The sequence below is a fragment of the Cherax quadricarinatus genome, chromosome 16 (genome assembly GCF_038502225.1).
Source record: "Cherax quadricarinatus isolate ZL_2023a chromosome 16, ASM3850222v1, whole genome shotgun sequence".
Lineage (NCBI taxonomy): Eukaryota > Metazoa > Arthropoda > Malacostraca > Decapoda > Parastacidae > Cherax > Cherax quadricarinatus.
In genome coordinates, this window is record NC_091307.1 from 45601393 (window position 1) to 45611387 (window position 9995).

A 9995-nucleotide genomic window follows, 5' to 3' on the forward strand; every position below is an offset into this window, starting at 1 on the left:
AAGTTAGTGTAAACTTATTGTCTGGCATTTATTGCATATTTTATATGTGCTCTGATAATAATACTTGTGGACCTGTGTGGTAGCCGGGTGGAGGGACAACATTACGTTTTCTCTGCTCAGCCATCAGAGGAAACATGCATGAATCTGCTTTTGGCCCAGACACTCCCCACTCCACTTTTGTTTACAATTTTCGCCATGAATTATTCATTACTTTTCCCTTTGTTTATGATGGCATCTAAAAGAAGTTCTTAGAAATAATTAAATTAAGTGAACAAGGTATGTCGATGCTAATAATATGGCTCTGGGCCACAGTGTAGGTAGCCGGTAGGTGTAGCCCAGGTGGGCTACACCTACCGGCTGCCTACACTGACTTCCTACATATAAATACTACTCACCTCTTCCTGTAATAAGACTACACATATTTTACGGTAAATAATGAGTGTACTGTATGTGTATTTTAACTCTCTGGGATGCTTTAAATATCGTATACAGTGGACCCCCGCATAGCGACTTTAATCCGTGCAAGAGGGCTGATTGTTATGCGAAATGTTCGGTATGCGAATGAATTTTCCCCATAAGAAATAATGGAAATCAAATTAATCCGTGCAAGACACCCAAAAGTATGAAAAAAAAAATTTTACCACATGAAATATACATTTTCCTACACACAAAGAGAAGGATACATGCACAATAGTAGAGTAGTACATGCACAATATATATTGTGCATGTACTACTCTACTAAATGAAGAATAAATGACACTTACCTTTATTGAAGATGCAGCAATGACTGATGAGACACTGTGTCCTGGGAGTGCCTTTTCCTCCTGAGTACTGTAGGTCCTGTTTGGCATTTTCTTCCAGAACAGGCCTTATCACACTGTGTATGCCAGTACGATTCTTAAATCTCTCAAACCAACCTTTGCTGGCTTTAAATTCACCAATATGAGCACTAGTTCCAGGCATTTTTCCCTGTTCACCTGGGTGTTAGTCGACTGGTGTGGGTTGCATCCTGGGAGACAAGATTAAGGACCCCAATGGAAATAAGTTAGACAGTCTTCGATGACACTTTTTTGGGTTATCCTGGGTGGCTAACCCTCTGGGGTTAATTGTTTCTTGGTATTCTCAATAAGCCACACCAACAATGGTGCTACAGCAGCAGCAGCAGCTGACGGTGGTACAGCAGCAACAGACGATGCTACAGCAGCAACAGACGATGCTACAGCAGCAGCAGCAGACGATGCTACAGCAGCAACAGACGATGCTACAGCAGCAACAGACGATGCTACAGCAGCAGCAGACGATGCTACAGCAGCAGCAGACGATGCTACAGCAGCAGCAGACGATGCTACAGCAGCAGCAGACGATGCTACAACAGCAGCAGACGATGCTACAGCAGCAGCAGACGGTACTACAGCAGCAGCAGCAGCTGACGGTGGTACAACAGCAGCAGCAGCTGACAGTGCAGCAGCAGCTGACGGTGGTACAACAGCAGCAGCAGCTGTACCACCAATAGTAGCGATGGTTGATTGGGGTTTATTATACAACCTGGCCAGCTCGGAGACACGCACTCCACTTTCATACTTATCAATGATCTTTTTCTTCATCTCTATAGTAATTCTCACCCTTATTGCTGTAGGGTTGGCACTAGAAGCTTTCTTGGGGCCCATGGTCACTTATTTTCCAGAAAAAATCACCAAAAACACTGTAATAATACGAAATGTTCCGATTGTATGCTTGGATGTTACCGCGGAGGCTGGCTGGTAAACAATGCCACAGGCGGAACATGTGAGCGTGGCTCAGGCCGCACATTGGACGCGTCTCAGACGAAGAGCGGTGAGCGGGTTTTTGGGCAGTATGCGAGGCAAAATTTTTGTGAAAAAAAGCGAGCGGTATGCGGATTGTACGGTATGCGATGCGTGCGGTATGCGGGGGTCCACTGTATTAAGTATGAGACGGGGAGCCAGGGCTACCTACACCTGGGCTACCTGCACCTGACTTCCTACAAATAAGTACTACTCACCTCTCTCCCTACATTAAGATTACAAATACTTTAAGATATGTAATGAATGTACTGTGAATGTATTTTACTTTGTGTGTTTTTAATGCCTAGTTCTATTACTAACTTAATATAATTTAGTGTAAACTTGTTGTCTGGCAGTTATATGCATTTATAAATGGAAAAAATGGCGTTCTGCCTTTCGGCGATGTCTGCTTTCCGGCAACAGCCTGGAACCTAACCCGACATATAAGTGGGGCCCTACTGTAATAATAATAATAATAAGACAAAGATCACGACAGCCAGGAAGATGACTGGGTGGGTATTGAGAACTTTCAAAACAAGGGAAATAATGCCAATGGTGACACTCTTCAAATCGCTAGTGCTCCCTCACTTAGAATATTGCTCAGTGTTGACGGCCCCGTTCAGGGCAGGAGAAATATCGGAGCTGGAACAAATACAGAGATCGTTTACAGCTCACATTGAGCCAGTAAAGCACCTAAATTACTGGGAACGCCTGCAAATCTTGAACATGTACTCATTGGAGCGGAGGAAAAAAGAGGTACATGATAATATATACCTGGAAGGTACTTGAGGGATTGGTCCCAAATCTGCACACTGCCATAACAACATACTGGAGTGAGAGATATGGGAGGAAGTGTAAAATAAACCCAGTGAGGAGCAGGGGTGCAGTGGGGACAATAAGGGAACACTGTATCAACATCCGGGGTCCCAGACTTTTCAACATCTTACCAAAAGATATCAGAAACACTGCTGGAACAAGTGTTGAAGCCTTCAAGAGGAAACTAGACAAGTATCTTCACCAGGTGCCAGATCAACCAGGCTGTGATGGATATGTGGGGCAGCGGGCCTCCAGCAGCAACAGCCTGGTTGACCAGGCAAGCACCAGACATGCCTGGCCCATGGCCGGGCTCAGAGAGTAGATATACTCTCAAAATTCTTCAAAGGTATACAATGGTAAGGTAAAGGTAATAATAATAATAATAATATCTTTATTTACCACAAGTACATGTGCATGGTATACAGTCCTAGCTGACATCATTGACTTACTACTACAAAGAAAGTCCCTTGTTATGCTCAGCATTTCGAGCAAATTAGGTCAGTGTCCCAGGATGCGACCCACACCAGTCGACTAACACCCAGGTACCCATTTTGCTGATGGAGAACATAGACAACAGGTGTAAAGAAACACACCCAATGTTTCTACTCTGGCTGGGAATTGAACCCAGGCCCTCGCCGTGTGAAGGAAGAGCGTTAGCCACTAGGCCACCAAATCCACATATATCTACGTTCACTACGTTCACAGTGCAATTTTCTGTGTTATGAGACAAAAAAAAAATTTTAGGACCAGTACTTACCGAGATATAAGCACTGGATGCTCATCTGACGGCAACATCGAGTCCTGCTACTTGCAGAGTGTCACTAAACTGCTGACAGTGTCACTAAACTGCTGACAGTGTCACTAAACTGCTGACAGTGTCACTAAACTGCTGACAGTGTCACTAAACTGCTGACAGTGTCACTAAACTGCTGATAGTGTCACTAAACTGCTGATAGTGTCACTAAACTGCTGACAGTGTCACTAAACTGCTGACAGTGTCACTAAACTGCTGACAGTGTCACTAAATTGCTGACAGTGTCACTAAACTGCTGACAGTGTCACTAAACTGCTGATAGTGTCACTAAACTGCTGACAGTGTCACTAAACTGCTGACAGTGTCACTAAACTGCTGATATATATTACCAAAAACAACTGGTGGGAGCTCCATTGTTGGTGCTAGGGAGGATAGAAGTAAGACAGGGATACATGCACCAACAGGGAATAGTCACAGAAACCCAAGGCAAATGGAAACCAAGCCTGTGCACATACTATGCACTTGGTATCTGCTGGCATGGGAAACCTGGAAAAACAGATGGGACGTGCAACTATGACCACCCTAGAAAATGCCATGCCCATATGACAACAGGAAAATGCAAACTCCCTTCCTGTAAGCTTTTTCACCCTGAACTGTGTACCTCTTCAGTACAGGAAAGACTGTGCTATAACTTAAATTGCCAGGCATACCATCTAAAGGGGACAAAAAGATACAAAACATCCAGGCCATGGGAAAACCTGGGTAGCCACAGCCACTCAAGAGGGAGAGGTTTTTTAGTGCCAGGAAGGAAAAAAAACTGGCAGGAAATGGCAGAAATCGTACACCAAATCCAGTCATTCCTGGAGTGGAACCACAGTCGATGGCCTCCACTCCAAACCAACAGATACAGATACTAATGCCGGAAAAAAAATGCCCCCCCCAGTACCAACAATACCACCAGTCCGATAACATTCTTCTTTGCAAATATACAGGGTTAGATCTAAAGCCACCAACAAACAACAAAATACCTTTCATCCGTGGACTGCTTGCAGAGGCAAAGGCAATGTTCGCGGCTTTCACTGAGACCCACATAAAGGATCACTTGGACAATGAAATATGGATCCCAGGTTACAACCTATACAGATGTGACAGAGTGAACAGGCAAAAGGGGGGGGGTTGGCCTGTACATTGCAGAGTCACTTGTTTGCACAGAACTGCATAATGCCTCAAATGATGTAGTGGAAGTTTTAGCAGTAAAGGTCGAGAACCAAAACCTAGTCATTGTGGTAATCTACAAGCCTCCGGATGCAACATCCCAGCAATTCCAGGAACAGCTGTTAAAAGTTGACCACTGTCTGGAAAATCTTCCAGCTCCTGCACCCAACATCTTGCTCCTGGGGGATTTCAACTTAAGGCACCTAAAATGGAGGAATATAGCAAATAATATTGTTGCAGTAATAACACCAGGAGGCAGCTCTGATGAAAACTCACACTCACACGAGCTTTTAAATCTCTGCACAAAATTCAATTTAAACCAGCAAATAATAGAGCCTACTAGACTGGAGAATACACTAGACCTCATCTTCACTAACAATGATGATCTGATAAGAAATGTCACCATATCAAAAACAATATACTCAGATCACAACATAATTGAGGTTCAGACATGTATGCATGGAGCCCCAGACCGACATAATGAGACTAGTCACGAGGGAGCATTCACCAAATTCAACTTCAATAACAAAAACAAAGTGGGACCAAGTAAACCAATTCCTAACCGATATAAGCTGGGAAGATATACTAAGCAACACAGACCCCAACTTATGCCTAGAACAGATTAACTCGGTGGCACTCGATGTTTGCACAAGGCTTATTCCTCTAAGAAAAAGGAGGAGTAGATGTAAAATAGAAAGAGACAGGCGCTCCCTTTACAGGCGACGGAAAAGAATAACAGAGCGGCTAAAAGAGGTCAATATATCTGAAATGCGTAGGGAGACACTGGTCAGAGAAATAGCAAGCATCGAACTTAAGCTAAAAGAATCCTTTAGGAGTCAGGAATCGCGGGAAGAACTAAAAGCCATAAATGAAATCGAAAGAAACCCAAAGTATTTCTTCTCCTATGCCAAATCAAAATCGAGAACAACGTGCAGTATTGGGCCCCTACTTAAACAAGATGGGTCCTACACAGATGACAGCAAGGAAATGAGTGAGCTACTCAAGTCCCAGTATGACTCAGTTTTTAGCAAGCTGCTAACCAGACTGAGAGTCGAAGATCAAAATGAATTTTTTATGAGAGAGCCACAAAATTTGATTAACACAAGCCTATCCGATGTTATCCTGACGCCAAATGACTTCGAACAGGCGATAAATGACATGCCCATGCACTCTGCCCCAGGGCCAGACTCATGGAACTCTGTGTTCATCAAGAACTGCAAGAAGCCCCTATCACGAGCCTTTTCCATCCTATGGAGAGGGAGCATGGACATGGGGGTCGTCCCACAGTTACTAAAAACAACAGACATAGCCCCACTCCACAAAGGGGGCAGTAAAGCAACAGCAAAGAACTACAGACCAATAGCACTAACATCCCATATCATAAAAATCTTTGAAAGGGTCCTAAGAAGCAAGATCACCACCCATCTAGAAACCCATCAGTTACACAAACCGGGGCAACATGGGTTTAGAACAGGTCGCTCCTGTCTGTCTCAACTATTGGATCACTACGACAAGGTCCTAAATGCACTAGAAGACAAAAAGAATGCAGATGTAATATATACAGACTTTGCAAAAGCCTTCGACAAGTGTGACCATGGCATAATAGCGCACAAAATGCGTGCTAAAGGAATAACAGGAAAAGTCGGTCGATGGATCTATAATTTCCTCACTAACAGAACACAGAGAGTAGTAGTCAACAGAGTAAAGTCCGAGGCAGCTACGGTGAAAAGCTCTGTTCCACAAGGCACAGTACTCGCTCCCATCTTGTTCCTCATCTTCATATCCGACATAGACAAGGATGTCAGCCACAGCACCGTGTCTTCCTTTGCAGATGACACCCAAATCTGCATGACAGTGTCTTCCATTGCAGACACTGCAAGGCTCCAGGCGGACATCAACCAAATCTTTCAGTGGGCTGCAGAAAACAATATGAAGTTCAACGATGAGAAATTTCAATTACTCAGATATGGTAAACATGAGGAAATTAAATCTTCATCAGAGTACGAAACAAATTCTGGCCACAAAATAGAGCAAAACACCAACGTCAAAGACCTGGGAGTGATCATGTCGGAGGATCTCACCTTCAAGGACCATAACATTGTATCAATCGCATCTGCTAGAAAAATGACAGGATGGATAATGAGAACCTTCAAAACTAGGGAGGCCAAGCCCATGATGACACTCTTCAGGTCACTTGTTCTATCTAGGCTGGAATATTGCTGCACACTAACAGCACCTTTCAAGGCAGGTGAAATTGCCGACCTAGAAAATGTACAGAGAACTTTCACGGCGCGCATAACGGAGATAAAACACCTCAATTACTGGGAGCGCTTGAGGTTCCTAAACCTGTATTCCCTGGAACGCAGGAGGGAGAGATACATGATTATATACACCTGGAAAATCCTAGAGGGACTAGTACCGAACTTGCACACGAAAATCACTCACTACGAAAGCAAAAGACTTGGCAGACGATGCATCATCCCCCCAATGAAAAGCAGGGGTGTCACTAGCACGTTAAGAGACCATACAATAAGTGTCAAGGGCCCAAGACTGTTCAACTGCCTCCCAGCACACATAAGGGGGATTACCAACAGACCCCTGGCAGTCTTCAAGCTGGCACTGGACAAGCACCTAAAGTCAGTTCCTGATCAGCCGGGCTGTGGCTCGTACGTTGGTTTGCGTGCAGCCAGCAGCAACAGCCTGGTTGATCAGGCTCTGATCCACCAGGAGGCCTGGTCACAGACCGGGCCGCGGGGGCGTTGACCCCCGGAACTCTCTCCAGGTAAACTCCAGGTAATAGTGTCACTAAACTGCTGACAGTGTCACTGTACTGCTGACAGTGTCACTAAACTGCTGACAGTGTCACTAAACTGCTGACAGTGTCACTAAACTGCTGACAGTGTCACTAAACTGCTGACAGTGTCATTAAACTGCTGATAGTGTCGCTAAACTGCTGACAGTGTCACTAAACTGCTGACAGTGTCAATAAACTGCTGACAGTATTGCTAAACTGCTGACAGTGTGACTAAACTGCTGCCAGTGTCACTAAACTGCTGACAGTGTCACTAAACTGCTGACAGTGTCACTAAACTGCTGATAGTGTCACTAAACTGCTGACAGTGTCACTAAACTGCTGACAGTGTCACTAAACTGCTGACAGTGTCACTAAACTGCTGACAGTGTCACTAAACTGCTGACAGTGTCACTAAACTGCTGACAGTGTCACTAAACTGCTGATAGTGTCGCTAAACTGCTGATAGTGTCACTAAACTGCTGACAGTGTCAGCAGACACAACAATGTTATGTTATATAAATCATCATTATCCTGCCATAAACAATCATTATTATCATCACCTACAAAGCCGCGGTAAACCCGTATGGGCCACTCATCTATGACAAGTGATAAAACATCTTCAATACATGAGAGAACAAGTGTGGAGATAAACACCTGCAACACCCGTCACTTCTCACACTATTATCTCCACTAATACACCTCAAATATGTCTACAAAATACCTCTGGCTTCTCCACACTCATTTTTGGGCGACGTCTCCATCTCCTCCCACCAAAAATGACACAAAAACCCGCAATAAACCAGTAAAATAACTGCCAGGATGATGGTGTCCAGCCTGACAATGTTGTTGATGCTTGAAGGGCCACCACAGCCACCACTCTCACCAGTCTGGCAGACACACACGATGATAAGATAAGATAAGATAAGATTTCGTTCGGATTTTTAACCCCGGAGGGTTAGCCACCCAGGATAACCCAAGAAAGTCAGTGCGTCATCGAGGACTGTCTAACTTATTTCCATTGGGGTCCTTAATCTTGTCCCCCAGGATGCGACCCACACCAGTCGACTAACACCCAGGTACCTATTTGCTGCTAGGTGAACAGGACAACAGGTGTAAGGAAACGTGTCGAAATGTTTCCACCCGCCGGGAATCGAACCCGGGCCCTCCGTGTGTGAAGCGGGAGCTTTAGCCACCAGGCCACCGGGCCACTTGCATATGCGCCACTACTTGCTCTTGTGTCTGACTGGAAGCTTGGAGGGCTGGAAAAACTGCAGAACGAAGCAATGAGGATCATTTTAGGATGCCCTCGTACTGCCAAAATTTTAAATATGCAAAAAGAACTTGATATTCCAAGCATCAGAGATCGTGTTACTGAAAGAAATATCCTAATTGGGGTTAATATGCTCAGGCAAGCTCATTCAAACCCCTGCACAGAAGCCCCCCAAACTTTCCTCAACACTGGTGAACACTCCTCTAGATGGATCGAAAAAACTGGAACCGACCTCCGCATGAATCAGATACATGATCTATGTCAAGTAAGGCAACAGCGGCACTTCTCCGCTCCATGGGATATTACCCTATTCCAAACTACCATTCCTCCATTTCCCCCCAAACTACTTCTTAAATCACAACCAAAACTTCGCCTTGAAGCCAAACATGATGCCTTAAGCTGTATTGATAACTTAGTCACACAGCACACACTCTCGCAAATTATTTACGCTGATGGTTCTGTTCACCTATCCACTGGTGCAGCTGGTAGTGCTGCTGTTGTCGTACAGAGTGATGGCTCTCTTAAAGAAATTGGAGCACGCATCAATAATTGGGCCTCTACCCTTCAGACAGAACTGTTTGCCATACTCCTTGCACTGAAATGCATCTATGTATCAAAGATTGACAGTTTAATTGTAACTGATTCTCTGTCATCCATAAATGCTCTCAACTCATTAAGCATAAATTGTGGCATGCTTGTGTCAGAAGCCAGACACAGGTATGGTAGGATTGTGGACAGTGGAGTCAGAGTGCACATGCTGTGGATTCCATCTCACATTGGTCTTCAGATGCATGATAGAATTGATAAATTGGCTAAGCTGTATGCTTTCAAGGAGGGAGTAGATTACAATCTTGGCTTGTCAGGTAGTAGTTTGAGAACAATAATACGAAAAGAACTTCAACTGAATTTTATGGACTTAAGGCTCAGGGAGATTGACACCAGTGAGTCCATCTATCATCATTCTATCATGCAGGAGGAGCCACATGTCTATGGTGCATCCAACAAGATAAGCAGACTCTTGGATGTCACTACTGCCCGGCTCCGGCTGGGTTACAAGTATCTTTGGCAGGTTAAATCACCACCACCAGATGTAGACCAAACGAAATGTAAACTTTGCCAGATGGACTATTGTCACACCCTACGTCATTATGTACTGGAGTGCGATAAAATTAATGAATTTAGAAACAACTCACTCAGAAGTGTTCAAGATATGGCTAAGTATTTTATCCACAGTGGTACATTACAGACCATTCTGGAGAAATACCCTGACTTTGCTAGCTGTAAATAAAGCATTACCACATATGTGCATGGGTGTGTGTGTGTGTGTGTGTGTGTGTGTGTGTG

At 44.4% G+C, this 9995-nt stretch overlaps 1 protein-coding gene across 2 annotated transcripts in view; it reads right to left on the reverse strand.

The window, feature by feature from the left end:
- LOC128688832 (zinc finger protein 84-like) overlaps positions 1–8287 on the reverse strand; it is a 119072-nt gene extending 110785 nt beyond the window's left edge. Inside the window, exons 1-2 of one of the 2 annotated variants that reach the window (XR_008407081.2) lie at positions 8103–8287; positions 6244–6502 (exon numbers count right to left, since the gene is read on the reverse strand). The gene's annotated coding sequence lies outside the window, so the exon portion shown is untranslated. Of the gene's footprint in view, positions 1–6243; positions 6503–8102 lie in introns of those variants that run through there. The other variant, XM_070085565.1, reaches the window with a different exon arrangement.
- Positions 8288–9995: the final 1708 nt, after the last annotated feature.